General features: G+C 37.9%; 1 protein-coding gene and 1 long non-coding RNA gene across 7 annotated transcripts in view; both read left to right on the forward strand.

Annotated features, from left to right (window-relative positions):
• The window catches only part of EFNA5 (ephrin A5), a 210,842-nt gene that overhangs the window by 179,429 nt on the left and 10,957 nt on the right, over positions 1 to 20,456 (forward strand). The window lies entirely within an intron of this gene.
• LOC308185108 lies at positions 13,548 to 16,754 on the forward strand. The gene is made up of 2 exons (XR_013943122.1): positions 13,548 to 14,169; positions 14,543 to 16,754. It is a non-coding gene; the product is annotated as an uncharacterized lncRNA (long non-coding RNA).

Genomic DNA, 20,456 nt, shown 5'->3' on the forward strand with positions numbered 1-20,456 from the left:
GATAAGGCTGTATGTGACCTCCTTGCCTTAGAGGAGTGGTTACTAAATGGTTACTAATACTGGTGTCTGTCTATGGATTACAGTAATTTTTAACATTTGCAGTTCTTGTAAAAATCCCATTGCAACTTCCTCTCAGTATGCAAATCCAGTGTTCTGCTGGAAGTACAATTGAATGAATTGCATGCAGCCCTTTCAATCCTTTGTACAGATGGACCATTCATCATTCCTTGCTTTAAATCAGTTTTGATGTTCAACAGCTACAACTTCACATCTCAGAGGTGGCTGCACTTCAGTGGTGGGTGAGGCTCTTTTTCAGTGGTACTTCACTGTGATGTTATGAGATTAATAAGGTGAAGCATGTAGATTCCTTGGATGAAAGAACTCATAGAAGTGAAGAGTATTATTAATAATTATGTGAGGACTTATAACTCTGTAACTGTTCTAATTTGATTTCTGAGCAAACTGAAACCTGTTTAATGAGCTGTTGTATTGGAAGTATGTGTTTTGTAACATGGAGCAGATGCCAACAGAAATGGAAATAACATACCAGTGACATTTGGAATAACAGTGTTGTACTTCATTGCCTCCATGTCATCAGCATGTTAGTCTTCCTGTTCCTCAGACTAACTCACCAAGGCAGCGCTTTCTCTGCTCACACTGTCTGTGTGTCATGATACAAATTGAGTATATGCATGCCTGCTACTGATAAACCAAAGACAAGCTCCCTCCGTGAACAAATGCTTGAACCTTCTGAACAACTGCTGATGGTCTTTGTTTCATAAGGTGATACTTAGCATTGAACTCCATGTTTTCATAATTATTCATATTTAAGAGAAGTAAATTTGTTCCTAAACTAGCTTTTGCTCTGATATTAGAGGAAGCTGTAAAACAGAAGAATATTTTGTAATTCTCATTTTTTTTCTTTTTATTCCCCAGTATTTAAAACTTTTCAAACAAGGTGGATGAGTGAGCCCCTAGGCTCAAAATGACCACATGCAGTTGATACTATTATGTCCCAAGATTCTTGGCAATTCAATATAAACTACATAGAATTATGTATCTTAGTTTTTTTACAGTGTGTTCTGAAATGCATAGAACTGCTTTATTCTAAAAGAAAAAAAAAATCAGAAAAATCTTTTCAGACTTCCAAATGTTTCCACTTTCCTTCAGGACAGTAGTAGGTCATCCTGAGATCTACATAATTGGCCAAATGAGATTTTTACTGCCTCTGAAATCTCCCTGGCTTCCCCTTTACATCGTGGATATTTAATATTTAAGGAATCAAGTGGTATAGCCAGCTAGATACAGCATTGCTTTGGGGAATTAAGAATGGCTTGCAGGTGTATCAGAATCTCACTTGTGCCATACCTCTATGCACAAAAGTAACCAGGCTCCTGATGATGGATATGGGGAATAATGTTAATGTTGCTGATCTTCTGGGGGTGAAATGATCTTAATTATTTGAAGGGTAATCAGAATGGCAGTATATTAATCAATTTAAAGAGCCCTGACAATTCAGTCCTAGTGGTATTCAAAATGTGTTCAGGGAAAATAAAACCAGAATGGCTTAACGTACTATGTTTTAAGAGTTGTAGGTGGAAATACTGTGAAGACACAAGCTTGGATTTCTTCTTACATGTTTTTTGACTGATCTGTTTTTAGTAATACTAGGTGTTCTTCCTGTATTGTGATGCCTGCAGCATTTAAAACTGCATGTGGACTACTCCTCTCAAATATTTTAGCATTATGCGGAAGACGTTCAACTATGAGCTATGCAGCTATGCTATTCTATAACATACAGCCCTGAACAGGGACTGAAATCAGGATCCTTAGCAGGAGCTGCAGCAGGGTTTGTCTGTACAAATGTGCAAGTATTTCAGCTGGAGAAAACTTGAGCAGAAATACAGTAGCCTCAGGCTGAAAAAGACATTGTGTCTTTCTCTGGCATCCTGGGGACTGTAAAAGAATGCAGCCTCTTCTGTTGAAGAGGGCTTAGAATTAACATCTCTCAGCTTCTGGCTGGTGATGCGCAGAGAAGTCATGAACTCATTTTTCCTCAGATGTCTCTGAGATATAAGGTTCATGGAGTTATGTATACAGTTCTTATTGGTGCTTCATGGAGGTGGGATCTGATTAGGTCCTTTCTGCAAGCAGTATCATCAAGAGGGTGAAGGGGGCAGTAACACAGTACAAGCTCCATCGTTGCCTCAGCAGGGTAGAAAATACATTTGTTTCTCAGAGAGAAATGCAGAAGCAAAGCACATGCTTATTCAGGAGTAAATATATGTTCCAGTGAGGGTCATGACAGTGTTATATAGTTCAAATGTGAGCTGAGTAGGTTATTGTTTAACAATTTCTTTTCTTATATTTTCGTGTATTTTGCAAGACTTTTTAAATTGTTATGTTAGCATTTGAATATAAGTGGGCAAATTATAGTGCTACTGGAGTTTCAAATGAACAATCATGTAAGAACACATTTAAAGTACATAAGAAAAAGATATTAAGACTAGTTGTCTGAAGCCTCTAAATATGGATATTATTCGATATGGATATGCAGCACCGTTGATGGTGCTGTTGTCATGTCTAGGTCTAGCTGGAGAAATCCATGCGATCACAAAATTTCCTTTGAGGAACCAAGTGTCTGTGTGACGGTCACTTAAGTGCCCACCTTCCAGCCCGCACTCTTTGCTGTAGTACTGAGTTTCAAACTTAAATTGGAAAAATTTTAGATATCTCCTGTTGCACCATTAAAAAATTGCTGACAACTAGGTAGCAGAAGCAACAGCTGCCTCGTAGCCATGCAGTTTACTGCAGCCAGCTCCCATATCTGTACAAATTGTGCCACTTCCAACTTATAATGAGAAGGTGTTAGGTAGCTTTCACTCCTGACCCTTTTCCCCCAGCCCAAGCAGAGCTATCAGCCAGCATGGTTAGAAATGATTGCCAGAGATAGGGTTCCTCATCTGCAGCACTGCACCTGTGGTAGCTGTGCTGAGAAACATACACCAGTCCAACAGCATTCTGTTCACAGTCCCACTTGAAATACTCAGTGGCAGCTCAAGTGAAACTGTGTAAATTAGTCACTGTCACGTTTAGGCATTAAAAGTGGAATTAGTAATTTATATTAATCACAAATGTTTCTCCAGGTTTTATTAACAAGCAGATTGGCTGCCAAAGTTCTCTCTGGAAGACATTTTTTTCTCGCAACTGCCATGCAGAACAAAACAGTTATTATGGGCATTTAGATAAAGATTAACGGTTTCAACAATTCATTTGAGGAAAAACGTATTTTACTGTACATTCCACTTCAGCGCAGACTGTCACTGCCAGCATGATTTGTCACTTACTTGATAAAATTATACAGTAGAGACACAAGATGGTGTAATTCATTTTAAGAGTAGAAACAGGTTAATCAACAAAGCTGAATGAGATTAAAATCCTAACTAGACCCACGTTTCATAATTTTTGGGCAAGTCCAAATATCCAATAAGATAATTGAGAGTACCACCATTCTAATACTTTTTATTTCATTTTGTATTCGTTCTTTCTTCTTTTCTTACCCACACCACCATGCCTTTAATATCCTCAAGATGGCTTCATGTGCCCTGTTTAGATCTCTTGGAAAAAACAGTCTAAGTGACCATTTAATATTCTGTTCATCTGCAAGTAGTCCTCTTATACTGTGGGAATACAGTGGGAGCTGTCCATGAACTCAGTGCAGGGTGTGAAGAAATGACTAGAATGATAAGGAAGAGGTCAAAATGAATATTGGAGGGTTTAAAAGCAATGCAGGGCAAACTACCAGTATGACCTTCACACTTTCACATGTTCAGGACAGACAAAATCCATTTCCTAGCATACTACTTTTTGAGCTTATCATGTTCCAACGAATTAAAGAACAGACATGCTATATTTTATTCTGGTATGGCTAGTTCCCCTTTTTCTTCCACTTTTGCATTTTAAGATGTTAGAAAATGAAGTAAATCAAAACGCAAGTTTGCTACAAAGGAGACAAACAAGGGTTGAAGGAGAAAAAAGCTCATTACAGAGAGATTAGAAAATTAATTGATTGGTGGCTCTGAGAGTTCCCATTGGATGTCTAAGGATCCTGTGGAAAAAAAAAGTAGTCTCAAACATAACATTTCTTCCTATTATTTTTTCACTTGCATAGAGAGTCCTCTGAAGCATCATTAGCTTCCAATTATTTTCAGTGAAATATTTCACAAGAAAAGGGCATGATAAAATCAGTAGAGGTAGTTTTATTCCCCTGAGAAACTTACTATGTCTAATAATCAGTAATAAAGAAGGATTCTGTTGAGCATCAAACTTAAAACTGATTTCAGCAGGGGTGATTCTGTCTCACTGAAGTTTTGGAACTCCTGTGACACAGAGCTTAATTTATTCCCTCCTTCCCCCAAAAAATTAGTATGGGGCAACTGATGTATTCAGCAGGGTCTGAAGACTTGATCAGATCCATGGCTTGCTATAAGCATTTGTGAAACTTGCAGTCAATCTATTCAGTGAAGGATCTGTTGCTAATTTTCTTTTCCTAAGGCCACCTGTTTGTTTAGAAGTACTATTCTTTCAAGAAAACCAAAATGTTTGCAGCAGTGCTTACTTCTCCACTTACTGACCTCTCTTCTTGTATTTTTCATAAATTTTTAGCAAATATGTGTATACAGATTGTATGGTCTTATATATGCATACATATATAGATTATATATAACAGTAATGTGGAAAAGTCACATACTGTTTAAACTTTCAATTAAAAATAATTTCTTTGCGTTAAAGGCGTTAGCTATTGTGGTTATAAAAAAAAAAGAAGCTAATTTTGTCAAATTAAAAACATAAATAATTTTGACTCAACTGAAAAAATCAAATGTTTGTAGTATAAGTACCTCCTGAGCATTTCATTGTTCTCTTAGTAGATTATCACTCTCCTCCATGGGCTGAGCTGCCCAATTGTTCTTTCTTGTCCTCGGTGCAGCATAACCACGGTACTAGCACTACACGTCACTGACTCTTTACAAAATGAGAATGAAGTTGAAGATAAATTCAGTCTTAGCTGAGAGATGAGACTACTTGCCATGCTGCTCATGATAGACGTGCAACTATTGTCCCTTTAGCTTTCCTTCCCTGCTGTGCATAGTTCCCTTCCTCTTCTTCCTGGTAAATGGATGTGCATTAGAGGAGACACATTCCCACTGAAATCTTTGCTATTGAAGAAAATGGCAGAAGGAGCTATTCTCTACAAATGTGCTCCAGCATTCTCTACAAATGTTCTCCAACATATTTCCATGAGGAAATATGTGAGCTTTTTAGAAAAGAAGCATTTTGGTTTGCAACCAAAATTCTTTGAATGCAAAATATAAAGTGTTCATTTTTACTGGACTTTCCCAAATTATATAATGTTCCATATTACTGCTGGCTCCTTAACGGAGGGAGGATAATGCCCATTCCAGTAGCCTTGTAGTTACCTGGCACCTAATTCTGTGGAATGGACGACATTTGCGGTAAGGGGTGATCTGAGGATCCTGTGCACTCACAGACCCTTGAACTGCTCTCTGCCCAGCCACACCAGCTGCTGCATTTCATCAGAAAAAAATACTCGTTGTTTCTATCCAAATTACTGAATTTCTTCTGTGTTTTACACGGGTCTAATGGATGTACATCAAGAGTTAGTCTGAGAAAAGGCCTTATAAATGGCTATCTGGGGAGAATATTTTTAATATCATAACCTATCTGAGAAGAGATATTTCTGCCCAGAACTTTCTCATTTTAGTAAGCTAAAGAATATCTTGAGTGAAAAATAAAAATAAGGTTCTGGGGAATTTGATCTCAGACTTACATGGCAGGCAGAAAAGGAAGAGAAAACTTTGGAAATTGTATCAACTCTGAGGATGAGGACTACTGTACTTTAGAAATGTGAATTAAAAGTATGTTTTTGGTACCTGTGCAAGTATGGCTGGATTTTCACAAGGAGGCACACCATTCTATGAAGTGCTTGTGAACAGCATATGGTATTCCAAGTGCAAATATCTATGTGCTAATCTATACTGCACCCGTATAAACATGAGGTGAAATTACAAACACGTGCATTCCATGAAGAATTCAGCATTGAAAACCATGCACAAATAAAACAGCTAACAAAGTCCCATGAAATTGCCCTAGTTCTTCAGTAACTGTACATTAGGCTGAAGAAGGAAGACCCTGAAATGGTAGCTTTCTCTGAGAAATGAAAAAAGATTGTAAAAGTAACTTATTTTCCTGTGCCATTTCATACCGAAACAGTTTTGTTTGTAATTTACAGACATAAATAACCCACTGATAGTTTTGTTTCAGATTTGAAATGTAAATTGAGACTATGTACGTTGAGTGCTAAAAACGATTTATCTGAGTCACTTTAACTGGACTCCTGAAAAAAAAAAAAAAGAAAAAAAAAAACCACCACCGTTTTCAGTGCATCTGCATTTGAGTGGAATCATTATTTATGCTTTAAGGGACTGACCTGAAATGTACCTGACCATACGCGTTTTCAAAAATGAAAAAAGAAACACTTAAAAACAGGGTAAATACAATATGCATAAGTTACTGTATGAAAATTGCACATATGCTTCTTCAATCCTATTCTGCATTGATCCCAGTCCAAAAGGAGGTAAAATAAACAGGTTGAGTATTACAGGCCATATGTCAGAAGTGCTTAGCATTCCCAATTAGAGTCATAATTTTAGAAGTACTTAGCTGTCACTTAGGTATCCAAATAGTTGGCCAGATTTCTAAAATGCTTTGCACATGAAGCACTGAGTTCTTCTGAGTATGTGATCTCTGCTGCGCATTGTAAACATCTTGAAATCCTGTCAGTAAGTTCTTCTGAGTGATATATGTGTTTTATCTTTTTATTTCTTTTTTTTTCTTTTTAAATGCAAATACACAATTCTTGTGAACTCGAGCCCCATTTCTGTGCACCCATAATCACGAGCTAAAATTGTCTGCTATTGTTAGCTGTTCCTTCCTTCTAACACAAAGTGCAACTGTTAGCTTAGAAACACATAAAAGAGTGATTGTAGCGTTGATGTCGATTGAAACTGACTTGAAAGTACCAGGTTTCTTTTACATTTAACTGGTGTTTTAAACAGCTGTGTCTCAAGAGCAAGCGTGTGTCTCTACAGACATGTAATGCTTTAATCGGATGGAAGCAGCTTAGATGAGAATATGAAAAACAGGGGCAGCTGGAGCAATGGGTTGTCTTAGCCTCTGGTCAGGTGCCAGCAGAGTCGTGCCATGCCCTCAGAGGTGCTGGGAGCAGGGCCTGAGGGCTGCCCTCCCTTGGTACCAAGGTGCTCAATGGTGGGCTTTCCTGTCAGGCTTTTGTCATACGTTGTGCAGCAGACCCCTCACATTAAGCTGACTGACAGGGTTTTGTTTTGTTTTATTTTGTTTTATTTCATTTTACATTTTTCTGTGAACTCGTGGTTTGGTACTTGATCAGCAGTCACGTCTGAGGTGGGAAAATTTTAAAGAAAAATCATTAAAAAAACATCTTCATTATGAGCTGCTAATGAACGTGACTTGTGGTTACAGCCCTATGAACCTCCTTTTCTCCCAGGCAAATGCACAGAATTTCTGTAATTCGAGCTGGTGGAGACTTGTCTGTACAAACACCATCACCTTTCATTGGCGGTGGCTCCCACATGTCACTGCTCAGACTTGGGCTGAAAGGCAGACCTAATGAAGGAGCTTTCCAGCCCTTGGTGCACCTGTGGCACTTGTTCTCCCTGCTGTGCTGCACAGTGCACTGGCCATTTGTTGGGAAGTTCATATTTCATGCTGCAGGGAATTGAAATGATTGAACAGACAGGAGAAGAGTTTTATTTGCAGTAGCCTGTGTATCCCTAGACTCTGATTTGGCATAAAACATCTGCTTCATGATCTGTTTCAAGGCCAGTTCCCTTCCGCCAACAAAGGTTACGACTTCAGGCAAGCTGTGCCTTTGCTGGCAGGGGGACGTTTGCCTGAAGACTTGATTTAGTCAGAATCAAAGCATCCTGCCACAGAAACCCTTTTTTCAATTACTTCTGAAAAGGCAGCCAGACGGTAAATGTATTAACATATTAAATAGTAAGTAAAGGAGGCTGATGACTTCTGCTGTATGGGTTTTTGTGAGAAGGTGATATAAACAATGTCTGTGTATATGTGTGCATGCATGGCTAGGAATAAACATTCACTATTATTCTGATAGTAAGAGATGTGACAGATACTCTACATGCTCCTGCTTCTCTCTGCTGCAAATGAGCAGAGTCAATAAGTACATCTATTGGTTTCAACTACAGTTTATGCATATTTTCAATTTGCAGTTAATTGGTGTAATATTGATGCAGCTTGTGTTAAAGTCCTAGGAAATAGGCCCTGCAAGATGCACTATTTGTGAATAAATTGATGCATTACATCTTCTTTGTATTCCTGGGGAGGACCTAATTTCTTTTTTTTGTTTTTGTTTTGTCTCCTGCCAAAAGTCATTTTTTGAAAGACTGATATAGACTTTTTACAGGAGTGTCATCTTGATCCATGCAGACATAATTAGAAAACAAATCTATGTTCCTTCTTGCAATAACATAGTCAGCTTCAACCTTCATTAGAGTGAGCAGCATATTATCATCTATGTGCTTCACTGCCATTGATGCACAGTCTTTGCAACATATGGCTATTTTTCCTCCTCCTCCTCCAAAAAAATCCTTTCTCTAGTTTAAAAAAAAAAAAAAGTAATTGAATATTTGCATATCTCCAAGGAGCCATGCGGGTTAAACTCTGCATTCTTCTTCTGCAGTTCTTAGGCCTCTTTTGGTTTAAGAGTAAGAACTATTGCTTTTATGAAGTGCCTTTTTCTATAAAGTCAAAACCTCACAGCAGTGCACAGAAAGCCAGTGGTATAAAGGAGCTAAGTAGAGTCTTTAATACAGAGAGCTAGGTTGTAAGTGTTTTTGTTCCTACAGAGCAGATAGATTTGGTTCCATCTGTTCCATATTCATAACAAAGGAGCTCACTTGCAGGAGGACTGACTTCCCGGGAGTAGCATGGTAATGATCTTTTCACCACAGATTGAAAGGATCTGAAAATGGTCACTTCAGCTCAGCAGAAAGCAGCCAGCACCGATAGTGCTTCAGACCTGCTATTTGTCTGCAGCTTCGTTTCAAGATGCATGTTTTTCTGAATAAATCAAAACAAAAACATAAACCTTCATCGCCCTCCCCTGCCCCCTGTGTTAGTCCTCCTTCTGAGAAGTTCGGGATGTTGTCTCAAACAGTAATGGAGTGACATGCTACAAATAGAGGGTCAATTTATATTTATTTATTTATTTATTTTATCTTGTTATTAAAAGGCGGAAGTGAAAAATCATTTACAGCCAGTATGAGTTCTGTTTCCTGATTTTTTTTTTCATGATCCCATCTTTCCTAGTAAGACAGGTCTGTGAATGGGAAAGCTGAAGTCCACAAAATGTGTGCTGAAGTTCCTTGCTGGGTTTCATAATTAGGATGCTCCAGTGCCAGCTTTGGTTACTCACTTTGTGGGCTTTCAGAAAAATATCCAGCTTGATCCAAGAAAAAAAAAAAATAAAAAAATTGTCCCTGCAGGATATTTCATACAGGGAGAACAGGAAAATGCAGGAGTGTACCATAAATGCTCTTTCTTGGCTGAAGAACAGATTAACCAGTGACCCCTAGAAAGTGAACTGGAAGTTGTATGGTGATCTTAAAAATTAACTAGGAACATAGAACAGGAAGGATCCTTCTGTGTCACTAGCTCTGGCTGCACAGCCTCAGCCAGAAAGCACAGAATGGATGCAGGTTTTGTGTTGTCCTGGCTGGAAATCCTGCAGGGGTGTGCAGGACCCTGTGGTGTGCTCCCTGCTCTGGGAGGATGGTGCCTGAGGTAGCTCAGAGACTGGGAATGGACGGAGGGACAAACACACTCTGAAGATTTGGTGCTTCCCCACACCCCGGAGTGAGGTATTTGGTCTTAGACTTTTTTTGTTGTCGTTTTCCTAAGTTTGGCTGGGAGTTTGTTTGAACTCTGCATGTTTTGCTACACTAACTCAAGGAGCAAATATATGCATTTTCAGTGGCTCTTTTCCTAGCTAAGGTAACTGGGACTGTATGCAGGCTTCTGTAGAGAAACTCAGTACACTGAACCTGCTTTTGAACATGAGGGAAGGATGCATCTGATGCACAGTGGCATGCAGCGCTGCACAGGTACTAGAACTAGATGCAGTGCAGATGTTTCTGATATGGATTAGCCATGGACTGGGATACAAATGTAAGCAGATCCTCCTGGTTACCGAAAGCAGGATGGAGGTTGTATGCTTCACTGATAGGATAGCTCTGGTGTGACCAAGCATGAGGTATTTCCCAGCAGAGGTGTGGAGACTCAGCATTAGGTTAGAGGCATTTAAATGGAGCAGTGATGGATACTGTGTGGCTGAGAGACATTAATTAGGTGGAGGTTTTGTCTATCTCTTTTGAAGTGAAATATGTGTCAGCAAGGAGGTGTAAAGTAAGTGGTCTTGTGTTATCCCATACTTTTCTGTATGTATGATCTTAGATACACATGGGAGGCATGATTAGAAGCTGCTCACAACTTGATACGCAAGTTCATGGCTGGTTAACAGGCACAGAACAGAGGAACAAGCTTGCAGTGGGGAGGTGCTTGCTGTGATCAGAAAGTATTGGGTGAAAAATAGAGATGAAAATATTCCTGGGAAAATTATTGGTGTCAAATGGGGGCTTTTCTGGAAGAGTGATGGAGAAACACTTCTGTTCTGAGAGAGCACTTGTTACAGCATTTGGGAAAGGAAAATCTCAAGGAGGTACCTGTATAGCTCAACAGTCTGATGAGGTACTCACTGCATTCAGGAACTGGTTTCCAAACCACCTGGGCTTTTGAGTCCCAGTTATGGAAGACTGTACACATATATATCTAATTTTGAGTTCAGCTGGGAATGATCACTGGGAATAGGGCTAAACATCCTGTGGTATACATTAATTTAAAAAAAAATAGCACAGAAGGAAATAATTTGTGGCAGAGAAATGAAAGGTTAGCTGTCCCGTGGGTGTTTCAAACTTTCCCACAGTCATAGTTATGACAGTCTACAGTCCTTTTCTGGCATAGGTGAGACATGTCAACTTCCTGATGAGGCAGCAGCTCTCCTTGATGAGGCTGCAGCAACGCTTACGTAGGTTGGCCTTTTTCAAATATGGATTTAAAAGTATGAGTGTGACCTGTGGCAATGAACACAAACTAGATAGGTGAAAGAAAGAAGCAGAAAGCTAGAAGCTCAAATATAACTGCCATAGCCTGACACACTGGCCAAATTTCAGTTAAAGAGAAAACTTCAGTTTAATGCATTCCAGAATTTTTCATGGTGAAGGTGACGAGTTGAAGGGCTAAGGAAATCTTTCTAAAGACTGGGATAAAAATTTCTGGCACATATGGCAGAGTGATTGAAGGTTCAATAGTCCCTCTGCAGGACTTGAACAAACTGGGAATTCACCTGATAAAGATGTACTGTTATTAATATAGTGCTGGCATCTGTTATTTTATATGTACTCTACTAAGTTAAAACCTGGGACCCTGTCACAGTAGGTGTAATGAAACAGAAGATCTCTGCCCTGAGAATCTTTATTTGCCAGAAACAGGCTTGAGTTCCAGTGGATTATTATGTATTTTACAAATATCACCTTTTCTGCTTCATGCCTGTTTTTCATCCAGCTCAAATTTGGATTTGTCTGTGTAAAACCTAACTGTGTGCATAAAGGCATTTTTTTGTAAAAGCTGTGCTAAGCTGATGTTAGACTTTTGCCAATGGGAAAGGACCTTCAGAAATATGTTGAGCAATGGTATTCTCGCTAAGTAGTGTATTTGCATACTTTCGGACATGCATGTATGTTCAAACACGTTCAAACCTGCATTATTCTCACTGTTTGCCTTCATTTTAAATAACAATAAAATACAGCCCACAGTCTATGTTTTTTTCCATATTTCTCTTGAGCCTAAAGCAGCTTCTTGCAGATGTCTTCCTGCCTTTACATCTCCCTGTGCCTCTCCCTCCACAAGAAAACCCTCCTCATAAACATAGAATTTTGTTGCTTTGGTTAGGTGAGTCAGGAGAAGTAACTTCTCATGTCCGTGTACTTGTCATACTCCTAGCACAATACAACATCCATAATTATTTCTTTATTTTTATGAACTGACAGAATTTACAAGCACAGCATGGGAAGCTAGAAGGTTTCTAATTTTTTTTAAGATAGTGGCAAGCCCATGAAAATGGAGTAGAATGGAATGCTCCTCTCAGCTTTAATTACAGTGTCAGCAGTGGTAAAGCTAGACAGGGGTAATATGAAGTCCATTAAAGTGTATGAGGTCTAGTAACGTGATACAATACCCACAAATTCCATGTGAGTGAACATGTTGCTTTAAAGATCAAAAAGAGAAGGTCATTACTAACAAGACTATAATGTCTCTTCAAAGGATTTACTCATGTCTAGTTCTTAGAGATGGAAATTAGCAAAATGGATAGCCTGCTTGAAGAAAAACATTTTATTTCTAGTGATACCAAGGGAAAATCAAAGTGCAAAAGTGCTTATGAAAAGTATGAGGAGGATATATTTTTCTGTAAGTGCTCTATTTGATAGTATTAACTTGTTTTATTAGCAATTTACTCTAATACAGTCTTAATGTTGTACAATAACTGTATTTGTTTTTGTTAATGCCATTGAAAACAGTAATGAGATCTTAAGTTTTTATTTCATTCTAGTTAATAATAGTGTTGGTCTGTTGCAATAGAAGAGTATGACATCAGTCATTTATATTGTGTTAGTGTGGAAATTTTAGCCCTTATTTTATGGTATGTAATAGAGTTTGCATTTATAAAAGGGAAATTTTCTTATGTGAGAGAAAGACCTGAAAATATTTAATGTGGGAGTAACTAACTATATGATCTATTCTTCATCTATACCTCCTTATATTTCACAGAAGCTATGCGCAAATAAAAGTCCATTCAAAATAGGATATGCCTTTCATTTATCTCCAGCTGAGCTTTGTTTGTTTTTTAATGAGAAGAAACACCGCAGTGGCGAGACAGGTTCTCTGGGAAGCTCAGGCTGCAGTTAGATGACAACTTTGCCCCACTTCATAAACAAATGTAACTGCTCCCACTTTCATGAGGGGAAAAAAAAAAAAAAAAAAGGTCTTTGCAAAGTACAACTGAGCTAGGGTCTTGTGTTTCTTCAGGGTTTGTTTCAGAGGAACAGCTCAGACAGGTTTTTTTTTGTTGTTTTTTTTTTTTTCCCAGCTGAAATTGAAATGTCTGCTTTGTTTTTCTTCTGAAGGTTTAAAAGGATACAGGCTGCACTGCATTGAGGCGATTTTGCATTTTCCCGAACTCATCTGGACTTGGCAACCCGGGAGGACAGATAATATAGCATGACTTTGGACTGGATCCAAAGTGGTGTTGTCTGCCTCATCTGAGCTTCTGCTCACCTCTGGAGGTACCCAGTACCATGAAGGGCTGAGCTTTGGGGTGTTTTGAAGTTTTGCACTAAAAATGTCTGGCTCCAGTACACCAGCCAGGCCAGCAACAGGGATGCCTTGTCATTACATCTAGAGCATCTAAGGGTCCTTCTTGAGGCACATAAAGGGCTAGACCAAGTTATGTCCACTGAAAGAGGAAATACTGGTCAAATGAGCCAATTTATATTAAAATATTAATACTGGCTTAGTTAAACTGGAAATCCATGGTTTATTCCTCTCTTAATGCTGGAATAGGTTTCTTTTTTATGTCTTTGATACGAAATCTACCTTCAGTCTGTGTAGCCTACAAAAAGATATATAAGTTGCAGTGGATTATGAACTGCAAGAAAAGCTTATATTCTTCTTGGCCAACCAGTTGCAGTGGGACAGTTGATTCAGCATTAAGTGCTAATGCAGAAACACTGACTATGTGTTACTTTCTTCCAACAACTCACTAAAATAGCATTTGTATGACAAGTCATTTATCTGGTTATTTTTAGGGCATCTGAAAGATATAGTCGCTTATGACATAAGCCATAATAATCCACCATTTTTGCACTAGTGCAAAGATAGGACAAATTAATTATACTACGTGAGAAAACAAAGGTAATATTTCTTTATGTTTGTTGTGCAAACAGCTTTTAACAGGTCTTTTTCTCCATTGCTGTGTACTCTGTGATTTATATTTTACATAAAGTGCAGAATATCCGTCTGTGTATGCATACACGGATACACAGAAACATTACGTGATTGCTTGTAGCTTCACTTCATACAGATGTACTTGAGCATTCAGGAATAAAGCAAAATGTGCATTTGTATTACATATCCTTGTAATACTTCAAAACTTGTAATATTTCAAAACTTAATTTGTAAAGACTAATTTCTATAGTACTTTTGCATGTATTAAGCCATAGGCAGTATTAGCTGTGACCTTGCATCTGTTTATTTATTTATTTACTTACTTACTTATTTTCCTCAGTAGGTGATTTTTCTTAGTTTTCAAGGGTTGTTGGCAATACTAGATCAGGTGCATTTCCAGGTGAGATTCTCTCTCTGTCTGGTATCTTGAGATTTCTGAGTATTTAACATGCTCTGTAATTTTTCTTTGCAACCTCATCCTAGTGATGACTAAATACAGAGAGGTGGTAGACAAGATTGTTGATAATAGTAAAGGCACAAACAAATTTAGTCACAATTTACTCAGGAAATGTGTTTGATCGCTAGGTATGAAGAACAAGTAAGCCATGGAAGTTCAATATTTAAATTTGCCCAGGCTGAAGTTGTGTTTATACAATCAGAACAAAACTCTTGTTAGTATTGGGAATGAAAGAACAGACAGGCAAAGACCGTTTTCTGAAGTTAAACTCAAGGATTGGTGAAGGCAGGGATTTCCATAGGACCACTATTTATCTGTTTTTAATTTTAGATTTTAACACTCATATGGAGAAAGTAATCTGTAAATCCTTTCAGGTAGCCTCTCCTTTAATTAATAAGTTTAAAGACCCATTCACTGTCCTTAGGTATGGATCTTACTTTATATATGCACACAAAGGAGATTTTTATTGATTCATTAAATTCTAGCTGACTTTTTCAGTTGTACCGTTTATGCAAATTTGTAACTTTTTTTTTCAATCTACACTGTGAGAAGAATATTAATAACTAATTCTGCATTTACCTGGCTAATTTGCATACATTTGTGTTGTATGGTAAATCACATGAAAACCTACAGGGGAAAGGCTCAGCTCTTCTAACAACTAATAGGCTACTTTTTCTTTTCACTTGCACAAATTGAGAAATATTGCCTGTGGCAAACATAATGGAAAACTGCATTTTTAATGCTCTCACACATACTCAGTTCCTTACAAGAACAGTCGTCTGCTCTGTTTTTTAAAAATAAAACTTTCTAAAGCTCCATAGCTGACACAGGATATTGAATGCTAAAACACTTCTAGTTGGTGGAACTATGATTTGCAGATTATATAAGGTTACCTTAATATTGGATTTGACTAATGGGAGTGGTATTGTGCCTGAAAGGGGCTGGAGGCAAGTCACAGCTGTAAATGTTTTCTCCTGAGGAGACTGTCTGTAGCCTACAGCACAAAACGAGTGGAAGGCCTGAGTAAACATGAGTTCCTGCTTCACAAAGACAGTGTCTTGTGTATGGGGTTGCTCTGTGGGTTTTCTCTTTGTGGTGTTTCCCCAGGTGATTTCAAAAGTTCCAAGTGCAGTCCTTCTGACAGGGCTCTCAGTGTTGAGTGTTTGGTCCAGTTGCAGGCAACCTGGCATTTCGATTTCGTGTGCTGGGGAGAAGTTCGAATTAATACTCTGTTGGCTTCCCAGCCTGGACCAATACTCCTGTTCGGTGCTTGTGGTTTGGAAGCACTTATCAGTGCCAAGAATTTGAATAGCACACAGAGGATGCGGGTAGTAGTCCATCTGCAAGGAACTGGAGAGATCTTGGTGAGATCTCTTGGATCTTCTCTACAAGGAAACCCTGTTTATTTGCCGTCTGAAGAGAGAACAGAAGAAAACATTCACTTAAAGGGCAACTGAGAGAAATCACAGCTCTCAAAAATATAGAAAGAAATGAACAGGCTTATCTCCACGTTTTTTCACAGACAGTGGTTTATAATCCTTCAAAGAATATTCCAAGTGAACTGGTAATTGAAACGTGAAAAACAAAATAGTAAGAGAAATTATATTCCTTTGCCAGTGTACCCCCTGTTCTAAAATGAAGGTGCCATCTGAGTGGCTTAGACAAATGAAGCATTATTTGTACACTGAATAGTTCCAGTTTTGCTGTCTAATAGGGCCCATAGCGGATTGTGGCTTGAATATTAAGTATATTTGTAATGCTAAATGAGGATTTGAATTGCATTCATGAATTAATTTTTTATATCAGGACTTACATTTCAGTAAAAGGTGCAATGTTATAATTAGAAAGCTAAGAATGAATGAGAAGACGAGCAGAGAAAAACGTTGATTACATGTGAGTATCAGTAAATAGGATGGATGGTTGAGACACTTTTTATATGCGACATCCAAATAACTTTCTCTTCAGTTAGAAACTGAGCCTCAAATAGGTGCCAGCCAAACTACTGCCTGTCTCAGAAAAGAAAATACTTATTTGTGGCTTTTGTCACATGACTAGCAGGTACTGACAACCACATTACTATTGAAATTTTCATACCTTGTCTTTTTTTACATTTACTTTTTAGTTAGCCCACTTTTTAGCTTGATTGAACCATATCTGGATGACTCCTTTAAGGAGATTTTTGCAGTTTGACATAGTAATTTAACTGAAAATCTGTTGTCAGAAAAAAACACCACTGTTTTCTGTGTATGTCACTTTTTGTTCTCTGACTGGCTCTCCAGTAGTTATTGAATAACTCTGCTAATCCTTATCAGGCTGAGAAAGGACGTACATGTTATTTGTATATAATATATTAATAATATACCATGTGTTTTCTAGCAGAAAACTGCTTTGGAGTGGGCTGAAGGGAGATGGATATATATATATAATTTCCATATTTAAATATAGCTAGCAAATACTGAAATATTTATGGTTTGGCTCTAGATGAGGAGAAAATCATTTTCTTCACTCACTTTCCTTACAGGGTATAAAAATGGTAGCCAGAAGTGGTTCAGAGAAAAGAAATTCTGTGTTCTAATCTACTTTAGTGCCATTTTTGAATCCAGCTTGGCTCTAGTCCTATGAGCAGTAGTTCATTGTATGTTTGTTTTTTCTAGTTCATCTGATGGATACAGAATTTTCACCTGAAGAATGCAGAGATTATGACTTAAATTTCTTTTAAATTATGGAATTTCCCTTTTTTTTTTTTTTTTTGAAAAGAGAGTGAAGAAGTTATTTTTTATGATCATTAAGGTGTTTTAATGTATCTGGTAATTTCAGAGAGATTTTAATGCGTGTTTGCTCCTAATCTCAAGACTTTGAGTAATTGTGAAGTATAAAATGTGATCTTCAAAAGACAGACCCAGGAGATTCTCTTGAAGTTGCTGGTAGGGGCAGGGTGGGTAGAATGAAATATCATAGGAATTACAATGAAATCGTAGGAACTAGTGACACTGCAGATTTCCTGTTCTGTGTTTCTTTGTCATTGTTTGTGACACAAACTAAACCAGTCAGACCTTTTCAATTCTAATATAATTCGTGGAAAAAAAGAGGATATAACCTCTTCTGTTCCTTATAAGGAATCTTCTTTCAAAGGATTCTTTTTGTTGTGCAGCTAAGTTTCAATTGCTTTTTTTTTCTTTGGGAATTTCAGCTTTTCAAATGGAAAATGTTGCATGGGACAGTTTCCATTAACATCAGAGACTTCCTGCTCTGAGAACTGGCCTCTATTTTATAGCTAATATCACCTTTAAAGGGGGCAAATAAAAAAGCCTTATACCAAAGCCTTAGAGGCTAACGTGGTTTTGTGCAGACAGGAGAATGAAATTTCTCTTTGTACAGGCCAAGAAAGGACATCTTTTCTTATAGTATAGCTAATGCCAGTGGAATATAGCAACAGCAGCAATAAGTTTAGCTGGGAAGGGAAATTTAACAGACCCCAGCTGGCAGAGAGCAGTTCTTTTTCTCCTTTCCAGAGAGAAAGATTTCAGCAATGTTGCTCTCTTGCAAACATGCAGGAGTCTTGGGGAATCAGCCAGACCTCTTTGCATTGGAAACCTACCTTTCTTGGAAAGTAAAACACCTTGAAAACAGCGCTCTTTCCTAACCTTAGGCCCTGAAGTCAAGACATGAGTTGAAGTCAGTTTGGTAGGAAATGCTTAGTTTGAACTGATCCCAGAGTTTTTCATTTAAGTATCAGGTTTTGTTAAATCCTAGCCACAACTTTACTTCTGCTCCAGAAAAAAAAAAGGTATTTAGCATCTATTCTTAGTAATATGCTAATATGTGCAGCTTATCCTGTCCGTTGTTTAGTTTTGGTCATTTGGTGTTCCTTTGTAGTTCTTACTCAAAACATTGGCTGGTAGGTCACCCTGATTGGGAGTTTTGTGCTCTTTAGCAAAAGTTTGTCATTAAAACTACTTTCATGTGGACGAATAGGACTTCAGACTTCAACTTGAGTTAAAGCTTCAAGGTATTAACTTAAGAAAAAAAAACAAATTTAATGAACACCCCTGGCTTTCCTTAGTGGACAACGAGTATGATGTGCCTAAAATTTAGCCATAAAAGATCCTGAGCTTGTTGCTGAAAAAGGAAAAATAATTCCTAGTTGTTGACATCATAATCCAAGAGTCAGGGTTTTCATAATATAGTGGTGAAAATATTGCAGAATAAAGAAGACAGGGAATAGAAGAGAACAGAACAATACTGACAAACTGCAATAATGTATGAGAGAGCAGGATGGATGACATTAGCCAACCTGACTCTGCCGTTTGAGAGATACATCTGGACATATGGGAAATACTACAAATTGTCAATGTTTTTGTTTTAAGATGAAAAGGAGAAGAAGGGAGGAAATAAAAATAGATTGCAGCCACCCAGCTTGACAAACAGCTCTTAATTTCTCAGGAAGGCCAAAGAGGTTGCAGTGTATCACTTTGTCACCTTTTTCTTAGTCATTGAGACACATGTGAGAGCAGAACAAAATGTCACTTGATTCTTTTTTCTTAATTATTATTATTCCCTCTGAAAGGAGTAAAACACTGTGGTTAAAAAGGAGTCTTCCTAGTTCTACTGCAAGCAGTGAGGGTACATAATTTCCTTGGAGAAGAAAAAGGCACTTTTTCATACTTATCACTAAAACTGTGTCAGTTTCAAGGATGATGAATTAAATGTAACTGTTATGGTTGCAAAAGGACTGCAGCTCGTGATACAGCACATTATATGCAACCCTACATAAGGAATGGTGACAGAAGAAGATTTAAGCAGAGGGCAGATTTTGAAATTTTCTCCCAGAGAACATCGCTAATCACTAGCTGTTGTTTGCTCTTAAGAGTGCACAAATATTATATGCACATATAAACTTTATATGTACAGAACATTCATTTTCTGATTTTCCAGATGGAATATTATTTGATCCTAGCTATCTTAGTTAGTCAGTGCTAATGCTAACAGGGTGTTCTAATAAACACCAATGAGCCCAAACATGCTTGTTTTGTGGACATAAACAGCAGCATGTAAACGTCAAAGCTAAAATGTGCCTTTGAATAATTGTGTATCCTGATGTACTTCTGAAATAATTTCTGAGCAGGAAAAAATCAGTTGGTGATAAAACTACTGTGTGTTCTCTATTTTGGATAATGTTGGAAATGTCTTTTCCACCTTTATGTTAGCAATACAGTAATAATAGAATTCTTATCTTTTGAGAAATCCACAACTGCCTGTTTAGTCTGAGCAACGCCGCTTGCATATACTCAGAGAGGGCCACAGAAAGGACACAATTTCCTGAATATAACCACAGAGTGCAAATATTGTGCCCTGAATAACACACCAGTTACTGTAAATGTCAGTAGAGGGAGTTTTTCTGACTTTGATTTAGTAAGAGCCTACAGCAAAGCCAGCTGTTAGCACTTCTTAACTGCTTGTCAGTGTGAAGGGGGGAGCATCATTTCTACACACATTTGTTTTGTGATTAAAAGAGGGAAACAATTTTTCAAGCACTTCCCAACAGGTGCAGAACCACAGCTTTAGCTCTATTTGACTCTCACTTTGCTTCTTTTTTGTGTTCCTACTAAATTTGCTAGTTCTTCCTTGTAGGAAAAAGCTGATGCCTGCCTTGGAGATGCATCATCAAAGGCTACTGGAATTAATTTCAAGTTAGCTGAGGAGCTCTTCAAGTGTGAGCTTGGCATGGAGACAAAGAGTATGTGCTCATACATCTGTAACATACATATGTATGTAAATCTTTTTAGCTATTTGCCAC

This window comes from Anser brachyrhynchus (genome assembly GCF_964034855.1).
Source record: "Anser brachyrhynchus genome assembly, chromosome: Z".
Classification (NCBI taxonomy): Eukaryota; Metazoa; Chordata; class Aves; order Anseriformes; family Anatidae; genus Anser; species Anser brachyrhynchus.